This window comes from Podarcis tiliguerta, assembly GCF_965153285.1.
Source record: "Podarcis tiliguerta genome assembly, chromosome: 6".
Lineage (NCBI taxonomy): Eukaryota > Metazoa > Chordata > Lepidosauria > Squamata > Lacertidae > Podarcis > Podarcis tiliguerta.
Genome location: NC_139539.1, coordinates 87,458,347 through 87,468,086, shown reverse-complemented (window position 1 = coordinate 87,468,086; position 9,740 = coordinate 87,458,347).

The following is a 9,740-nucleotide window of genomic DNA, read 5'->3' as shown; positions in this document are numbered from 1 at the left end:
TATCGAGATTCCCCCCCCCCCCATGGGTCCTATTGTCAAAGTTTTCAACTGCATATTATATCTATATTTTATATCTATCCATATTATCCATAGTATTTGTTACATTACAAGTAAGATTAAAATCTTGCTAATGTTTTCATCTGCTTACAGTAGTCTCCTAAATAAATTATAAACTTTCCCCATTCTTCCTTGAACTTTTTGTCCTCTTGCTTCCTGAGTTTTCCAGTCAGTTTTGCCATTTTGGCGTATTCTAACAGCTTGGTTTGCCAGTTTCTCTGGTAGGGACTCTTCTTTCCATCTCTGGGCTAGTAGCATCCGTGTGACTGTCATCGCGTAAAAAGTCTTTTCTGCTCCTTTGGGATATCAGCACCTAGTATTCCTAATAAAAAAGCTTCTGGGTTTTGTTTGTTTTTTGCAAAAGTTATTTTAAGCATTTTTTTCAGTTTGTGATATATCATTTCCCAGAAAGCTTTTATTACCTTACACAACCACCACATATGGTAAAAGGTACCTTCTTTCTCTTTACGTTTCCAGCAGATATTTGTACTTGTGCTAGGACAGGCATGTCCAAAGTCCGGCCTTGGGGGCCAATTGCAGCCCATGACCTGGTTTAAAACGGCCCCACAGGCAATTTGGAAAAGTAAATCTGTTGCTGCCCCTGAGTGCCTTCTGCTCTGCTCTCTCCTGGAGCCAACGCTCCGCCAAGGAAGGTTAGAGGCGGGCAGGGTGGGCTGTGATTGGTGCATCTCCGGCAGCGGCACTGCATGATTGGTCGGTGCTGCTCTTGCCGCACCGTTCACCAGGAGCTCAGCACGCAGGCGTGGCGCGGACGAAGCAAGCAAGAGGGGAATTCTGCAGCAGCAGCTCTGCAGCTGCTACCCGCGAGGATCAGGCGCCGAAGCCCCTGGAATCTCGTTCCCCTTCCTGCACACAGCCATTCACCTTAGATCACTAGCCTACTCACTCTCCCGCCCGCTGTTCGGCTCTCTGGTCTGCCTGTGAACTTAGTTTCTGCTATTCCAAAAGGTATTTCCTAAGAATTGTGAGACCCTGCACAATCCAACAACTTTGGGGGAACAATCCATAAAAAAGGGCCAACAGCTTTGGGGGAACAATCAAATAATGTCAAGCAAAATGGTCTGCCCTCACGCATGTGCACTTCATAAATCTGGCCCTCTTTGAATAAAGCTTGGAAGAAGAAGAGTTTGGATTTGATATCCCACTTTATCACTACCCTAAGTCTCAAGGGACAAGGGTGGCACTGTGGGTTAAACCACAGAGCCTAGGACTTGCCGAGCAGAAGGTCGGTGGTTCAAATCCCCGTGACGGGGTGAGCTCCCGTTGCTCGGTCCCTGCTCCTGCCAACCTAGCAGTTCGAAAGCATGTCAAGTGCAAGTAGATAAAGAGGTACCACTCCAGCGGGAAGGTAAACGGCGTTTCTGTGCGCTGCTCTGGTTTGCCAGAAGCGGCTTAGTTGTGCTTGCCACATGACCCGGAAGCTGTACACTGGCTCCCTCAGCCATTAAAGCGAGATGAGCGCCGCAACCAGAGAGTCATCCGCGACTGGACCTAATGGTCAGGGGTCCCTTTACCCTTTAAGGAGTCTCAAAGCGGCTAACAATCTCCTTTTCCCTTCCTCCCCCACAACAAACACTCTGTGAGGTGATGAGTGGGGCTGAGAGACTTCAGAGAAGTGTGACTGGCCCAAGGTCACCCAGCAGCTGCATGTGGAGGAGAAGGAAAGCGAACCCCATTCACCAGATTACGAGTCTGCCGCTATTAACCACTACACCACACTGGCTCTTTGGACACTGCTGTTCTAGGGATTTCTTGGAAGGGGAGCAGTACAGTGGTGCCTCGCAAGACGAAATTAATTCGTTCCGTGAGTCTCTTCGTCTAGCGTTTTTTTCGTCTTGCGAAGCAACCCTATTAGCGGATTAGCGCTATTAGCAGTTTAGCGGCTATTAAAGGTTTAAGGGATTAGCGGATTAGCTGCTAAAAGGCTATTAGCGGTTTAGCGGCTTAGAAAAAGGGGGTGGGGAGCGAAAAAAAATCTCAAGACTTGCAAGACATTTTCGTCTTGCGAAGCAAGCCCATAAGGAAATTCGTCCTGCGAAGCGCATTCAAAAACGGAAAACCCTTTTGTCTAGCGGGTTTTCCGTCTTGCGAGGCATTCGTCTTGCAGGGCACCACTGTATGCCACTGTCTCATGTAGGAAGCCTCTCAGAACTTCCAGCAAAGTTGGCTAACAAGATTTGAAATTCTGCTGAATCCCCCACCTGAAAAGGCAACTTTTAAAAACGAAGTGTATTGCATCCTGCGTGTCTCAAATGAGATGAGCCTTTAAGTCAATTAATTTTCTTTTAAACTAGGAGTACCTGTGCCACGTAGCTCCTTCCAAGTGAAACTTAATTTGTTCTAGCCAAAGGCCATCCAGAGTCTTAAGGTTCCCACAACAGTTCAATTTATTTTTATTATAATTTCTAAGCAATTATGGGCATAATTGATATTGCACCATTGATATGCACAGTGCTCTATAGGAGTAACAAGGTACAGGCAACGGGAGTTTGGAGAATAAATTCCTAAAGGAGGAGGAAACGGGACCGGGTGGACAGGAAGGAAGTAGAAGCAATTCGGCTGTCAACGGATTCTGATGAAAACCACACTCAGTTAATTTTTTTACTTTGAAATTGTACAAGCAGCTAAGGTTAAAAACAAAATACAGCCACTGACTAAAAGTCGGTGCAAACACCTTTTGTGCAATTCATATCACAGGCTTGGAGATGTATCACTTTCTTTCAGCTGAGTCTTCTGTGATGTTGGATGGTTTTTGCTTTTTTTCAGCAAGTTAATAAATTGGTACCCTTTTAACTAGGGACGCGGGTGGCGCTGTGGGTTAAACCACAGAGCCTGGGACTTGCCGATCAGAAAGTCAGCGGTTCAAATCCCCGTGACGGGGTGAGCTCCCGTTGCTCAGTCCCTGCTCCTGCCAACCTAGCAGTTCGAAAGCATCTCAAAGTGCAAGTAGATAAATAGGTACCGCTTCGGCGGGAAGGTAAATGGCATTTCAATGCGCTGCTCTGGTTCGCCAGAAGTGGCTTAGTCATGCTGGCCACATGACCCGGAAGCTGTACGCCGCTCCCTCGGCCAGTAAAGCGAGATGAGCGCCGCAACCCCAGAGTCGGCCGCGACTGAACCTAATGGTCAGGGGTCCCTTTACCTTTACCTTTATACCATTCAGTAATCCATTATTGCATCCATCAAAACTTATTTACACTGTTGAATTTATCTTAATGCTGCCAGTGTTTTCAGCTGTACACAATTATTTCCCATATATTCAATAAATGTTTTCCAATCTTCTTTAAACGTATGTTCCTCTTGTTCTCTTATTCTATACGTTAAACTGACTGTTGGGTTTTCTTGTCCGCTTTGACACCTGTTGCAATGGAAATGGACTTGCAGTTGAAATTCTCCAAACGCTAGGAGCCGGACCTCCCAAGGTGCTTGAGAATGCTACAGTCTCTGTTTCCATGGAGGAAGTAGAAGACCATAGTTAAAAATAGATTGAAAGTGGTTTTAATTTTAGTGTTTTGTTTAGCACACATGCTGCTTTTACTTCAAGAGCCTAGTATTAAAGTAATAATATTAACATTAGAAGATACGAAAGGTCTGGCTATCTAGATATCCGGCACAAATTATGGCATTTCCAAAACCGCCAGTCTTATGGTTACCGTATTTTTCGCTCCATAAGACGCACCTTTTCCCTCCTAAAAAGTAAGGGGAAATGTGTGTGTGCGTCTTATGGAGCGAATGCAGGGGGGAGGCAGGCAGGAAAAGCCCCCAAGAGCCATACACAAGCTCCGCGCGTCTCTTGGGGGCTTTTCCCCAGGAGGGAGAAGGGACTGACGCAGCCAGTCAGTCCCTTCTCGCTCCTGGTAGAAAAGCCCTCAGGAGCCACACATTCCTGTGGGCTTTTGCAGGAGGTGGGGGAATTGCCATAGCTGCGTGCAGCCTCTACAGCTGGGAGAGGCTGCGCAAGGCTAAAGAGGAAGCCAAGGCAGCGAGCGGGATGGATCGCGCTCGCTGCCTTGGCTTCTTTAGCCACACTTCTTTAGCCGCGCTGGAGAGGTTTAGCTCCCAGCTGGAAAGGTTGCGCGGCTATGGCAGAAGCCAAGATAGCCAGCGGGATGGATCCCGCTCGCTGTCTTGGCTTCTTTGCTCCTTGGGGCTGGGGGGGGGGGGGGACCCGGGCTTTCCCCGCAGCCCCGAGAAGCTCTGGGAGAAGCAGATTTTAGATTCCCCCCTCTAAAAACTAGGTGCGTCTTGTGATCCGGTGTGTCCTATACAGCGAAAAATACGGTAACTGCCGACATGCTTAGTAAGCTCTCATGCTTTTTATGGAGATTCTGGTAACAACAATTACATTGTAGGTGTTATAAGAAAAATACTGCTCCCTTTCCCTTAAGGGGTATCTAAGAGCCCAAACAGATTCCTTAAGTAGGTTCTCTACTGGAAGGAGAAAATAACGGAGGCCAGCCAGAGAATATCGAGAAGGAAAGCAGCTAGTAAGCCTGATCTTTATTAAACTGTTGCAACAGGATCCCCACTCCCCACACGCAGGAGGAAGGAGGGACCCTGAACTTTGGTGTGCAAGCTCTTATATAGACTTTTGAAATTGCTCACCCTGTAGCTCAAGACCACCACCCAAAACATCATACATACATCACAGAAAGAGGTGGTCCCCAGCAGAAATTTGAGTGTGTTCCTTCTCTCCCAGGGTACCTGATAATGCCTTATCTGATCGCCTTTCCAGGGTAGCCTGGCCATTCCTTGGAGATGGTAAATACCGTATTTTTCGCTCTATAACACGCACCCGACCATAACACGCACATAGTTTTTAGAGGAGGAAAACAAGAAAAAAATATTATAAAGAAACAGTGGATGTATGATTTTTGTGGCTCATGCTGTGGCCACAGACATGTGATCTGATGGTGAGTTTGGGGTAGCCCAGTGCAAAAATCCTGAGGATCCATGTGGATCCATTCTTTGTAACCACATTTTTGCACCACTGTGGCCCCAGGCAACAGTGGGTGCGTGTTTTTTTGGTAAAAGCTGTAGCCATGGACATGCTATGTGATCTGATGGTGAATTTGGGGTGACCCAGTGCAAAAATCCTGAGGATCCATGTGGATCCGTGCTTTGTAACCATGTTTTAGGTGGGAGGGAAGGAAAAGCGCTCAAGTGACAAGGAGCACGCGTGGGGTAGAGAAGGATGCTGCTAATAATGCAGAAGAGGGGTATAAGAGGAGAAGGCTCCTCTCCTCTCGCACTTTGCTCCTTTAAAGCAAGCAGGCTCCCTGTCCCTCTCTCCTCCCCACTCAGCGGCTCTTCTCCTGCTTTGCTGTTTCAAAGCGAGCCACAGAGGAGGGAAGAGGAACCATGGATCCTCTGCTCATGACTGCAGCAGATCCCCTCGCCATCCGTAGGCATTCACTCCATAACACGTACAGACATTTCCCCTTACTTTCTAGGAGGAAAAAAGTGAGTGTTATGGTGCAAAAAATACGGTACTTAGTTCCTGAATCTCTTATGCATATTGATAGTGTTCTCAGCTTAACAGATACTTGCCAGACTCTATTTACAGGGAGGTGTAAGCCCCTCCAGTCCAAAGACAATTGGAAAGCTTTTCCCATTTCCTTCCTCCTTCCAGAGAAATATTTGAGGACAATTTGGGAGAGTCAACATGGCTTGAGGATTGTTCTCCTGTACTATTTCAGACACATGGTTTATATACTTATGTATGTGGTTGCCTTGTACATTTATGAACATTTATTTTTTTATATATAAGACCTTAGAATTCCTATAACATAGGGTACATGGCTAAACTTTTACTACTTTGTGGAAGCCACGTTGCTGCATTGTAAGATAACCAGCCGGTCTTGTTTGGGACCAACACCCAATCTGGGCCATTTAATATAATACAAACCCTAACTTACTGTTCTAAACTGGAACTATGTACATCATTTCTGCCATAAAATAAAGTAAAATATTGAGGATGATTTTTTCTTTAGGCAGTGTGAAAATATTTATTTTAATATGTATTTTTACTTATTTATACTTTTCAGATTTATACATTTCAATGATTTTACAATCATTTTAGCATTTCAAAGTCTGACTTCCTTCCCCCTCTTTCTGCGGTTCCTTAAATTTATTTTCAATATCTTCTGCATATCCTAATTAACTTAATTTGCTCATTTATTCATGTTCCATAAATATATACTCTTCTCAAACTGCAGGTTCTTACAATAATCCTGCCGATGTTCTTATCTGTTTACAAATTATCTGCAAATATTCAATAAACCATTCCATTCTTTTATAAAAAGTTTGTTGTCTTGATTTCTTATTCTTCTGGTAAGTTTCACCATTTCTGCATGTTCCATAAGCTTTTGTAGCTATTCTTCCTTAGCTGGGACTTCTTCTTCTTTCCATTTTGGCATACATGAATAAGTTTCCAAACAATTTGGGTAGTTCTGTCCCTATAATTCCCAAGAGAAAAGCTTCTGATTGTTGTCTTTTTACAAACATTATTTTAAACATTTTCATTTCATTATATATCATTTCCCAGTAAGCTTTAACCTTACTGCAAGACCACCACATACGATTAAAAAGAACCTTCTTTCTCTTTACATTTCAAACACTTATTTGATTTAGATTTATATGTTTTTGTGTATCTGAAGAAGCGTGCATGCACACGAAAGCTTATACCCAGAACAAACTTAGTTGGTCTCTAAGGTGCTACTGGACAATTTTTTTTATTTTTATTTCAACATTTTTGCCTGTTCACTCAGTGTTAGATACCATTGATATATCATTTTCATATAATTTTCTCTGACATATCTTCTTTTAAAAATATTTTTATTGTGTTTTGCATTTTTATCACAATCACATCATAACAAATAATAAAAAATTGAATCCCCCCCCCCCCCCGTGACTTCCCTCAGCTTCCCCTTCTGGATTTTTTAATGTATAAACTTGTCCTGCTTGCAATACTATACTTCAAAATTATGTGCTTTGAATCAGATGTTGTAGTATTCTTATCATTTTAACCTCATCTTTATAGCTTCTATGTTGGTTTTGTTAGTTGTAAGTCTTTACTGAAACCCTACTAGTGAGTCCATTTCTTTACTTTGATTCTGTAAATACAACCTACTGTATTTTTTGCTCTGTAAGACACACTTTTTCCCTCCTCAAAAGTAAGGGGAAATGTCTCTGCGTCTTATGGAGTGAATGTGTGGTCGATCGCTGGCTCCATTTCTGGCCCAGGCCTCCATTGTTGAATGTTCTGCAGATGGAGGCTGTTTGTTTCCCCAGTGACATGTGACTGGCTGATTAGATTATCTGTCTGGAAACTGTAGAAACAGCCCCCTTTCCTTTCCTAAAGAAGCTACAGAACTGTGAATTGAACCCCATAAAAACAGGATTTTCCTCCTTTGCAACATAAGCTCAACAACTTTGAACTGATCCTCAAAAAAACGGGGCTTTTCGTCTTTGCAAAAGAAGCTGCACAACTTTAAGCTGATCCTCAAAAAAACGGGGCTTTTCGTCTTTGCAAAAGAAGCTGCACAACTTTAAGCTGATCCTCAAAAAAACGGGGCTTTCCCCCTTTCCGCCTCTAAAAACTAGACAGGTCTTATGGTCAGGTGTGTCTTATGGAGCGAAAATACGGTAGATGGTTCCCAGTCTTTTTAAAAGTCTCTTTTGTCTTTATCTCTAAGTCTTTCAGTTAACTTTGCCATTTCAGCACATCCCATCAATTTCTCTTCCCGTTCTTCTTTAGCTGGTATTTCGTCGCTTCTCTCTGACGCATCTTCCATTTTAAGCTGCTAAATCTTTGAAGATCCTCCAAACGCTTTGGATCACCATTTCTTAGCCAGCTGAAATGAAAAGTTGATGCAGCAAAACCATCGCTCGTTGAGTCAGATGGTCCAAACAGTCGTATGGAGATGGAGGAGTTGTAACTTGCAAACCCCAAAGGGCAGTTGCTACTTAGCAGAGCCGATGGGCATGCAATGGACCATTGGTCTCATTTAGGGCAAAGCAGCCCCTGTCTGCTGCTTCCTCCCCTGGTTAAGGTAAAGGTAAAGGTACCCCTGCCCGTACGGGCCAGTCTTGACAGACTCTAGGGTTGTGCGCCCATCTCACTTAAGAGGCCGGGGGCCAGCGCTGTCCAGAGACACTTCCGGGTCACGTGGCCAGCGTGACAAAGCCGCATCTGGCGAGCCAGCGCAGCACACGGAAACGCCGTTTACCTTCCCGCCAGTAAGCGGTCCCTATTTATCTACTTGCACCCGGAGGTGCTTTCGAACTGCTAGGTTGGCAGGTGCTGGGACCGAGCAACGGGAGCGCACCCCGCCGCGGGGATTCGAACCACCGACCTTTCGATCGGCAAGCCCTAGGCGCTGAGGCTTTTACCCACAGCGCCACCCGCGTCCCCCTCCCCTGGTTACCATTATATTAATTTGTGCTTCCTTGCATTTCCCTTGACATCTACCAGTTAGATTTCCTAACCTGTTTGTAGAAATCAGAACACCTTCTGTCCAAAGGGTACGCACACATTTGCAAACTTCAGTTCAGTAGGTATTAAGTAAATTATTTCTTTAAGATCATATGGCATATCTATAATTAATTAAACCTCTCCACAATATTGGCACAAGATGGTGTAGCCTTTCTGAAAAGGTGTGTGTAATTTGCCAATGTGGTATTCGGGAATGCGTGCCCCAGAATCAATTCCTTTAGTTTCCAGAGAATAGAAATGAGAAGCAATCTCATTTTAATTATATCTCTTTATTGCTAACAAAGGAATGATTTATGCAATTAAATTAACTGGCTAGAAAATTTTCCTCAGCTGGGCTGTCCTAATTCTTTGCTTTTTGAATTGCAGGCTCTCGTGCTTTTCTATGGAGATTAATTTTTCTGATAATGCAAACAATGTTCCTTGTGTGCAGTTTGAACACTTTTAATTCAGCTCCCCTTTTCTTCACGCAAATGACATGAGTAATATTTGTGAACTGCTGGGTTGCGAGTCGGGTTTTTTTTTTTAATGTAGGAAGTAGAAGGGTGAAAGGGGAGAAGCATTTTCTCTTCAATCTCATTATTGCGAGCACAGAGAATGGCATTCAAGTAATTTTATCTATTGCAAAGGAACATGAATAAATTGCAGATATACAAAAGATGCAGACTTCTAAGCAAAACACATTAAAGAGTGGAAGGAAAGGGCAGCCTTCTGGAGCCAGAGTCAAGACACACCCAACTTTACTCTGCCCTCTTATCATGGTCAAGGGATGTGTGGACCTTGCCCCAGGAATCTCACTGGTCGTAACAAATCATTTTTCTTTTTGCATTGCTCAAAATTCCTTGGAATTCCTTTCAAACAAAAACCTCTAAATTCATCTAAAAATTCTGCTTTAACAGAAATTCAGCTGCGAATTCAGTGCCTGTCTGCCAACCGCCTAACTTTCCCACCTCATCTAATACCCTGCTTGTCTTCGCAGAAGCTTACAAAAAACTTGGCCTGTTGCTCAACATCCAAAAAACCAAAGCGCTGCACCAATAAGCACAAAATAACCCCTCTGCAGCGCCACAAATCCAACTCAATGGTGTAACGTTGGAAAATGTTGATCACTTCTCCTACCTGGGCAGTTATCTTTCCACAAGGGCTGACATCCAGCATCGCCTGAGTT